Source organism: Neofelis nebulosa, chromosome 2 (genome assembly GCF_028018385.1).
Source record: "Neofelis nebulosa isolate mNeoNeb1 chromosome 2, mNeoNeb1.pri, whole genome shotgun sequence".
NCBI classification, from domain to species: Eukaryota; Metazoa; Chordata; class Mammalia; order Carnivora; family Felidae; genus Neofelis; species Neofelis nebulosa.
Window position 1 is genome coordinate 128,327,558 of NC_080783.1, and position 10,111 is coordinate 128,337,668.

Genomic DNA, 10,111 nt, shown 5'->3' on the forward strand with positions numbered 1-10,111 from the left:
GCCTCTCTTGTACAGAGTGGAAGTTCAGTAAATAATTGTGGATCAGTTAATCAGCTCAGAAAAATATAGACCATAAAAGAATAAAAGAATATCTACAAAAGTTGTAATGATGTGGGAAATGTTTCATGATTATAATCTTGAGTATAAAATTGATATATAAGTGAATCTACATTATGGTTTTACCAACATAAAAATATAAGTATAGTGCTATTAATATACTGGAAGAGGGGCACCTGGGTGGCTCTGTGGATTAAGCATCCAACTCTTGATTTCGGCTCAGGTCACGATCTCATGCTTTGTGAGTTCAAGCCCCGTGTGGAGCTTTGCACTGACACTGTGGAGCCTGAGAGATTCTCTGTCCCTCTCTCTTTGCCCCTCCCTGCTCTCTCTCTCTCTCTCAAAATAAATAAATAAACTTAAAAAAAATTTTAAAAAAATACTGGAAAGAAACACAAAAGCGTGTTGGCAGTAGTGGTCGCTGAAGGGTGTGGCTGAGAGTGGTTTTTATGTGCTTATTTATACTTTTTTGTACTTTTGCATTCATGTGGAATCAGCTTACGCTATCTTCATAAACAGAAAAATGAAAATTTTAAAATATAGCATCCACTCAAAGCAAAGCAAGAACAACGGAAGATACTGGTTGATAAAATTTGCCCTAGTGACTTGGGGTCTCCCTGGGGGCGTTGGGCAGAATTTGAGTGTGGTGTGGATTTCACAGCCCGTGTGTGTGTGTGTGTGTGTGTGTGTGTATGTGCGTGTGTGTGAATGTCTGTGACATCTGTGCCACAATCTGATGGTATACATGGGAGGACATAGTTTAAATGATTACTTATGAATGAGAAAATGATTAATATAGTTCAAATGGCCCATAGGCTTTGGAAGAAACTGGTCCTAGGAAAGACTAGAGCATCAGGGCCGCAAAAAGGCCACAGAGATCCCGAAATGTAATCTCCTCTTGTATACATCAATATCTGATGCCTATTTTGTTCAGGGAATCGATCAGGGTTAACCTAGGTCGGAAGGGGAGGAATCCTCACTTCTTCCTCTCTCTGGGTCAAACCTGCAGCAGCCTGATCCTGCTGTCCTGGCAGAGGGCCCCTCAAGCACACCTCCAACGGCGAGCTGCTACAATGGTCCAGCCCTGACCCGGGCACCTGTGGCTGTCCCCTGTTGTCCTTGCCGCTCGGGACATCGCATCTCTGTGGCTGTGTGTGTGAGGTCTAGTAATGAGTAATTTGCAGGAGGGCACGGGGCACTGGGACTGGGCTCTCTGGAGACCCAGAGACTGCTCTGCTAAGCCAAAGAGTCTGCTCCTTTCCGAGGAAATGGCCTCTACTCTTTCTAGGCCCGTGTGGACCAGCGGACTGCCGTTTGTGACCAAAATGACCATTCAGAGACATCGAACCTCCAGCGACCAACCGACAACTGACCAGTAATTTGTTCAATTGGTCAAACTGCTTTTGTACGTTTACATCTTGCCTCAGAAGGTAACATTTTGTGGTTTGGCAGATGACTTCGGGAAAATCACGACCTCACACGCAGAAGTAGAAGTTTTACAAAATATTTCAAATAATTTTTTGGCCTATAAAAGCAAAATGAATATTTTATTAAAATTTGGGAAACGCAGAAAAAAGAAAGAAAACAAATCCCCCATAATTTTAACCCTTAGTAATATCCTCTATTAACATAATTGTTTTTCCTTGCTATTAGTGGTTTCTTTTCATTTTTTCCCTCTGTACAGATTCATGGCATACTCTAGGTGTTTTTTAGTCTTGCTTTTTGCCCTTAAAAAGTGTATGATAAGCTTTCCCCGTATCACTCAATACTCTTTGAAAACCATGATTGCTAAGCACTGCATAAAATTCCACTGTAACAATGAACCATCATTATGTAACTATTCTCCTGGTTGCAGACATTTAAGCGGTTGCCACATTTTAAAAATAAAAATGTCATGAACAGAAGAGGAGACAATCAGTCCTGGATACCTCCCGATGGAAGTGCCCACCAGCACCTGTGAAGGATGTTTGTCGAAAAACTGAGCCTGAATCTGATCAAGCCTCTAGATCTAACCTCCAATTTACAAGAAATGAATGACAGAGAAACACATTAGTGACACTCTGACACCACACTCAGAAAAATCTGGATTCCGGGAAACTCTACAGGACAAATGAACCAGGTTTTTCAGGAGATAAGAGGCCTGGTGGAAAGGATGAGGGAAGGGGAATCTATGGACGGAAAGAGGCTTAAGAGGGAGCATCAACCAACTGCAGTGTATGGACATTTGGGTTCATATTCAAACAACCTCTAAAAAAATATTTGTAAGACAGAATTGGCACACTAACTTAGATATTTGATAATATCAAGGAGTTACTAATTTTTCAGAAGTGATAAGAGTTTTTGTGGTTATGTTTGAGAAACAAATCCTTACTTTAATTAAAAAAAATTTTTTTTTTCAACGTTTTTTATTTATTTTTGGGACAGAGAGAGACAGAGCATGAACGGGGGAGGGGCAGAGAGAGAGGGAGACACAGAATCGGAAACAGGCTCCAGGCTCCGAGCCATCAGCCCAGAGCCTGACGCGGGGCTCGAACTCACGGACCGCGAGATCGTGACCTGGCTGAAGTCGGACGCTTAACCGACTGCGCCACCCAGGCGCCCCCCTTACTTTAATTTAAAGACACATGCTGAATATCTTACATTTGAAAGGATGCATTTGGGATTTGCTTCAAAGTAATGGGAAGGGGGCAGGAGATAGTGTGTGAGGATACGGGTAGGTCAAGATTGTCCACAGTTGTTGAAGCTGAGTGATGGCTGCATGGAGGTTCATTTTATTATCTTTTTACTTGGCGTATGTTTGATACTGTCCAGAATTAAAAGTTAGCAAAAGGAACAAAGGAAAAGGGAGCCAGTTTCTCTGATGACCAAATGCTGAGCTGAGCTCTGGAGAAAAGAGCCCTGTGCTTGAATAAGACAGACCTCATTTTAGTCCCACCATTCACGTTTACTGGCTGTGTGTCTTTGGGCTATTTATCTACCCTCTCTGAGCCCCAGAGCCTTCACTTATAAAACTGATATTATAAAGCCTACCTTATAAGGTTGTTGTGAGGAGGACACACGATCTTATCTGGGAAAGTGCTTGGAAAACTAAGGAACATTGGGTATTTTATCTCAAGGGACGGGTAGAGCATGAGATCAAGGCATAAGGAGAATGTGCCTCTTTGCCCCGCCCCTCTTCAGGGAGTTAAGCTCCCCAGTTTTTCATTGACTGCTGCAGGGTGGGCCTTTTATAGAAAAATACTCAGGTATGTAATTTTATTTATCAACTTATTTATTTATTTTTATTTTGCGAGAGAGTGAAAGAGAGAGAGTGCGTGAGTGGGGGAGAGGAGTGGCGGGAGAAAGAGAAAGAATCCCAAGCAGGCTCTGCACTCAGCGAGGAACCCCATGCGGGGCTGGACCCCACAACCCTGAGATCATGACCTGAGCTGAAATCAAGTCAGATACTCAACTGACTGAGCCACCCAGGCGCCCAGGTGTACCATTTTAATTCCCTTGTTGTTTTTTTTATTATGTATTTTTGAATTGTTTACTTTTTGTTTTCATTTTTGGTGGGAAGGTTGAATTTTTTGTTTGGTTTGGTTTGGGTTTTGTGGGGTTTTTTTCGTGTTTTTTAAAAAATTGTTTTCTTAGTGGTTGCCCTAGGGATTACCATCTTAAACAACCTGGCTTAAATTGCACTAACTTAATTTTTTATTTTTATTTATTTTTTAATTTTTTAATTTTCTTTTTAAGAGAGAGAGACAGAGTATGAGTAGGAGAGGAGCAGAGAGAGGGAGACACAGAATCCAAAGCAGGCTCCAGGCTCCGAGCTGTCAGCACAGAGACCGACGCGGGGCTCGAACCCACGAACCATGAGATCATCACCTGAGCCAAAGTCGGGCACTTAACTGACCGAGCACCCAGACGCCCCTAACTTAATTTTAAAAAATATTTGTGATGTTTAATTTTTCTAAAGCATTGTGATGTGAACAGTGAATTGAGTATACCATTTCTATTAAAATACTGTTCTGAAATTTTTCAAAAATCTGCAAAAGCAAGGATTAGAGAAAAACCAACTATCATCTTACCTTGAAAATTGTCAACTCATAAATGATTTAGGTTCTCTTCCTGTAGAACCTGTAGCAGATTCCAGAGAGTGCATGATTTTATTATCTGCCAACATTTTAGTATTTCTTAAAGACCCAACGTGGATGAGCGACAGAGATCGAAAGAGACTTCACATACACATCAACCAGTTGCAGATTATGGATCTTATAAAGATCCTGAATCAAATGAAATGTCAAACCAAGGAAACAAATGAGACAATTGGGGAAATACACTAACTTAATTTTGATAGCACACCAGAACTTTGTTCCTTTATTGCTCTAATACTCCCCCTCCATAATGCTGTTATTTTTATAGGTTACATCATTACACATTTTTTTTTTTTGCCCATCAACATAGATTTATCATCATTGCTTTCTGCAGTTTTCTTTTTAAAAAAAAAAATTTTTTTTAACATATATTTATTTTTGAGACAGAGAGAGACAGAGCATGAACGGGGGAGGGGCAGAGAGAGAGGGAGACACAGAATCCGAAACAGGCTCCAGGCTCTGAGCGGTCAGCACAGAGCCCGACGCGGGGCTCGAACTCACGGACCGCGAGATTGTGACCTGAGCTGAAGTCAGACGCTCAACCGACTGAGCTACCCAGGCGCCCCTCTGCAGTTTTCTTTTAAATCAGGTAGGAAAAAATACACTTACACTGTCTTTTGTATTTACCTATGTATTTACCTTTACACAATCTTATTTCTTCATGTACATTCAGGTTTCTACGTAGTAGATTTTCATTTCAGCCTGAAGAACTCCCTTGGTATTTCTGGTAAGTCAGATCTGCTTAGTGACAAACTCTCAGTTCTTCTTTATCTGGAAAAGTCTTAATTTTGCCTTTGTTTTTGAAAACTGCATATAGAATTTTTTTCTGGGTATAGAATTCTTGGTAGACAGTTCCCCACCTCCCCCACCCCCCCCACCTTCAGCACTTTGTGAATATCATCTCACTGCGTTATAGCCTTCATAGTTTCTGATGAAAATTCAGCTGTTGATCTTACTGAGGAGTTCTTGTCTTGTTTGCATCATTTCTCCTCTGCAGCTTTCCAGGGTCTCTTTGTCATTTGAAAGTTTGATTATGATGAGTCTAGGTGTGGGTTTCTTTGAGTTTCCCTACTTGGAATTCATTGAGCTTCTTGAATATGTGGATTGATGGTTTCCATCAAGTTTAGAAAGTGTCAAACTATTTCCCCAAATATTCTTTCTCTTCCTTTGTCTTTCCTCTCCTTCTTAGGCTCCTACGATGCACAGGTTGACGTGCTTGTTGATGTCTCGTAGGTCTCTGAGGCTTCATTCATTTTTCTTCATTCTTCCTGTTATTAAGGCAGGATAATCTCAATGGACTTATCTTCAAATTCACTAATTCTTTCTTCTGGCTGTTCAAGCCTACTGTTGAGTTCCTGTGGTGAAATTCTCCTTTCAGTTAATATACTTTTCAACTCTAGAATTTCTATTTGGTTCCTTTTTCATAATTTCTTTTCTTTCTTTCTTTCTTTCTTTCTTTCTTTCTTTCTTTCTTTTTTTCTTAGAGAGAGGGAGGGAGAGAGGGGCGGAGAGAGGGGCAGAGAGAGAGAGAGAGAGAGAGAGAGAATCTTAACCGGGCTCCATGCCCAGTGTTGAGCTGGACTCAGGGCTGGATCCCACAACCCTGGGATCATGACCTGAGTCAAAATCAAGAGTCAAACACTTAACCCACTGAGCCACCCAGACGCCCCCCACCCCCTTTTTATAATTTCTATACATTTGTTGACATTCTTCATTTGGTGAGATATTATTCTCATATTTTTCTTCAGGGTCTTTTTTTAAGATTTTATTTTATGTTTAAAGTTTATTTATTTTGAGAGAAAGAGAGAAAAGGAGCATGAATGGTGGAGGGGCAAAGAGAGAGGGAGAGAGAGAGAATCCCAAGCAGGCTCTGCACTGTCAGAGCAGAGCCTGATGTGGGGCTCAATCTCAACTGTGAAACCATGACCTGAGCCAGAATCAAGAGTTGGACGCTTAACCTACTGAGTCACCCAGGCGCCCCTTAAAGATTTTGTCTTTAAGTACTCTCTACACCCAACATGGGGCTCAAACTCACAACCCCACGATCAAGAGACATATGCTCCACCAACTGAGACAGCCACGCACCCCTTTCTTTAGTCCTTTACACTTGGTTTCCTGTAGTCTTTGAACACACTTAAAATACTTGACTTAATGTCTTTGCCTAGTAAATCCAATGTCTGCACTTCCTCAGGGACAATTTCTATCCATTGCTTTTTTCCCTTATGTCTGGACCAACTTTCTCATATCTTTAACACACCTTGTAATTTTTTGTTGTGGTGGTGGTTAGAACCAGACTTTCGAAACGATCTAATGCAGCAATTCTGGATGTCAAGTTCCTGCTCCCTCCCCAGAGTCTGTTGTTGTTGCTTCTATAGAAAAATACTCCAAACATAGCACAGGCTTTGGGCCAAAATTTCTCCAAGACAGAGGATGTTCTTTGGGAGAATAGATAGAGAGAGGCTCTTGCATGTGGACATGGAGCTCCTCTGAGGAAAACCTCCATGGACTGAGTGCCTACAGTGCACTCTGAGAATGATGCTCTTTGAGTCTCCCTCAAATATAGGCAGAAGGAGGGTTCTGTCCCTAGCCATTTCCCAGTCTCCCCAGAATCACTAGTGTGTTGAACCTGCAGATGTCACACTCGGTGATCCTGATTCAGCCTCGGTCGTGCCATCCCAGCCTGTGACAACCTCCTCCGGAGATCTGGCTGGTTGTATGGTGGGCAAATGCCCAGCCTCTTCGCCCAGGAAGGTCAGGATCAGGCAAAATAAGAATAACACCAAAGCTTGTTGCCCCCTAAAGTGATCAGTGCCCAGATGTCGCCTTGGCCAAAAATTAGTCAGAGACCTGGGAGAAGCCCAAAGGGTGGGCAGGGAAAAAACACATGGGTCATAAAGGACCCAGCCAAAGGGAGTCTGTGGAGGGGCTGGCAGTCAGGAAGGGACTCTCCCAGAGGCCCAGGTGGTGGGCACATCACCCTGGAGGGGCTCTTTCTCTTTTCCTGGAGGATTTAGGATTAGCAGCAGGGCCGAGTATGAATCTGGTAGGAATCTGTCACAGGTCCTCCTGCCCGGTGCCAGACTAAACAATCCTGCCGAGGGAGAGAAGAAGAAGGAGGTTGCTAAGGCCCTGGGAGCCCTCCAAGCCTGCCAGACTGGAATGAAGTGTCCATTTGTGTAACAAGCATCTGCTAAATGCCTACTAGAGTGTGATGTGACAAGACCATGGGCTTTGAAAACAGGCAGATTGGGGTTGAAAACTAGGCTCTGCCGCCTACCACCTGCTGTGACCTTGGCCAAGCAGGTTTTAAGTGTCTCTAAACCTTAGTTTCTACATCTATAAAAGAGAATATTAGCACCCACTGATGGGGCTATTGTAGGATGGAATGAGATGACATTTTTATAGAGTGCCTCACCCATACCAGGCAATTAGTCAATGAAATCTATTCATCTTGTTGGCAGCATTGGATAAAGACTATTCCTCTATGACTTCCTCTGCCTTGATTTTCCTAAGGGCCTGCACTGCCCTGCATCCTTGACCAGGTCCTCTGTTATAAGCTCTCACAGCACCTGTGTCTTCCTACCTCTGTTTTGGTTTCATAATTACTTACTTGTGTCACTGACCTATCTCCCCCACTGACTCTTTTGCTCATGATTTGGTGCTCGGTTTCTAGCAATAAATGGGGAAATGAATGAGTAAGTGAGGATGAGGCTGTGGCCTTCACAGACCTCACCAGGTGCACACACACAAAGAGACTAAATAGCAGAGTGGCTGGGACAGGTGTCCAGGACCTCTGAGCAGGCCTGGGACCTGGGAGCTGGAGTGGCTGGAGTCCAGGATGGGGCTCTCACCCAGCTCTCCTCCAGGAGCTGGTTCAACAACTCCCTTGACCCAGCCTCCTCCACCTCCCCCACCTGTAACCTCTCCTGCCCCACTGTCACCCAGTCCCAGAGCTGCATCAGTGTGGACTCTGGACAGGGCCATGGGGGTCAACCTGTGGGCCTTCCTGTGGTCTCAGACCAGCGATGGGGCCATGGCAGCTGCAGCCCCTACAGGCCTCAGAATGAGCCTCTCTGTGGTTTGGTCACTTTGCCATGGGGCTTTCCAGGCTGACAGGTCCACCTTGTTCCCTCAGGAGTCCCAGCATCCAGGCCCTCCCCCTTTCCCAGAAACTGAGGTGGGAAGCCAGGGGACAATTTGCTCTGCTCTGGCAGAGGGGCAGTTCACTGCGGGAGGGGAGTGTGGGCTCTTTCCCCACAGCTGCCCAGCAGCTGACCTGGGCATTGCCCATGCCTTTATGACTTTAGCATCTTGTTCAAGGGGTCGCCAGACGCCCACCCAGACTCCAGGCCCCTACCAGCCCTTTCCTTGCCATGGCCCGCAGTCTGCATGAGGTTAACCTCAGGCTTCTTCCTGGTTGTCTCTGATTCACTTTCCTGTCTCTGGCCGGATAATGGTTTGGGGTTTGGCTGGGCCCTTCTGCTCACATACTCGAAGACAGAGTTCCTGACCCTGCCTGCCAATGGGTACCTACTGCCTCCCGGGGCCACTTTCCCCTGGGTCTCCAACCTGTATCCTGCCTCCAGCCGGAAATCCTTGAGTTACAAGGTATCCGAATCCTCACCCGGGTGGGAAACACCCAGTTCTACCACCTTGGGCTGAGAATAGCCAGGGCCTGGTAGCATCCCGCCTCCCTGGTGCCTGCCCCGAATGGAGCTGTGTTTAGCCTGGGCCCCCTGGGACCACTCAGCAAAGGCAGCATCAGAACACATTTTGTTTGGGGACAGCCCTTTGGAGTCCACCTGGTGCTCTGTGGTTTCTCCCTTCAAACCATGTATATACCTGGCTTGTATTCTGAAACCAGTTCTAAGGATGAGGAGAAACCTGAGGTTTGGAGAGGTTGAATACTTGCCCAAGTCTGTACTGTTAGGCAGTAAGAAATCCAAGCCAGCTACCTAAATGCTCTTGCTCTGAATCCAAAGTGACTATTGTTCCATAGATATGACCCTTCTCCAGCAGCCGCGGCAACACGTGAAACCCAGGAGAAGACTGCTGAGGTTCCCGGGCCTTTCTTTCTGGATACCTCCTGGGGTTTCTGGAAAGGCAAGTGAGGGGCAGGGATTTTTGTTTGGTGGGTTGGTTGGTTGGTTGGCTGTTTTTTGTTTGTTTGTTTTGTCAATCCTTGCCTTGAAGTATACATTCCATCCATAGCACAGTGATTAGAGAGAATTCTAACGTAACTTCATCTCCATCAGAAGCCAGAGAGAACCTTCTACTGAAAATCCCTTCTCTGCTTGGCTAATGAATTAGTATAGTTATCCAGTATACATTCCACTGGTTAATACCAGTGAGGCTCTAGAAAAGGGCGCCCATGAACTCTGGTCAGAATTCGCATTATTATGCCTTCATTCACACATTCAGTATTAACCTTTTGACACGCGTTTATCAAACACCTACTGTGCGCCAGATACTCTTGGGCGTTGGGATGAGAGAGGGCTGTAGCACAGCTCCTGCTACAGTTCACGGCCTGGTGGGACAGACAGACCCATTAACAGGCTCTCAGTCTGTTGGAACACAGAGGAGGAAGGAACTAAGCCTGGGTGGGCCTCAGAGGCCTGGGTCAGGCTGGGAAAGCATCTCAGAGGAGGGGACTTTTAAGCTGGGCCTCGAAGGAAAAAATATGAATAAGTTTCTTCAAGAATCTTTTCTGAGGGGCTTTTCACAAATGATAGGAAATGCTTATGAGAAATGATGAGGGATAGGGTGGTAGTGGGGGTTAAGGGTGTAAAGAGGGATGACAGAGACACCTGGGAACTTAGTCCCTGGCCAGGTTTCTTTGGGGCCTGTCCTGACCTTACAACCTCAGTCCCCTAAGTGCAGGGACCCAACCTTTTAGTCAGCACCGTCCAATAAGATTT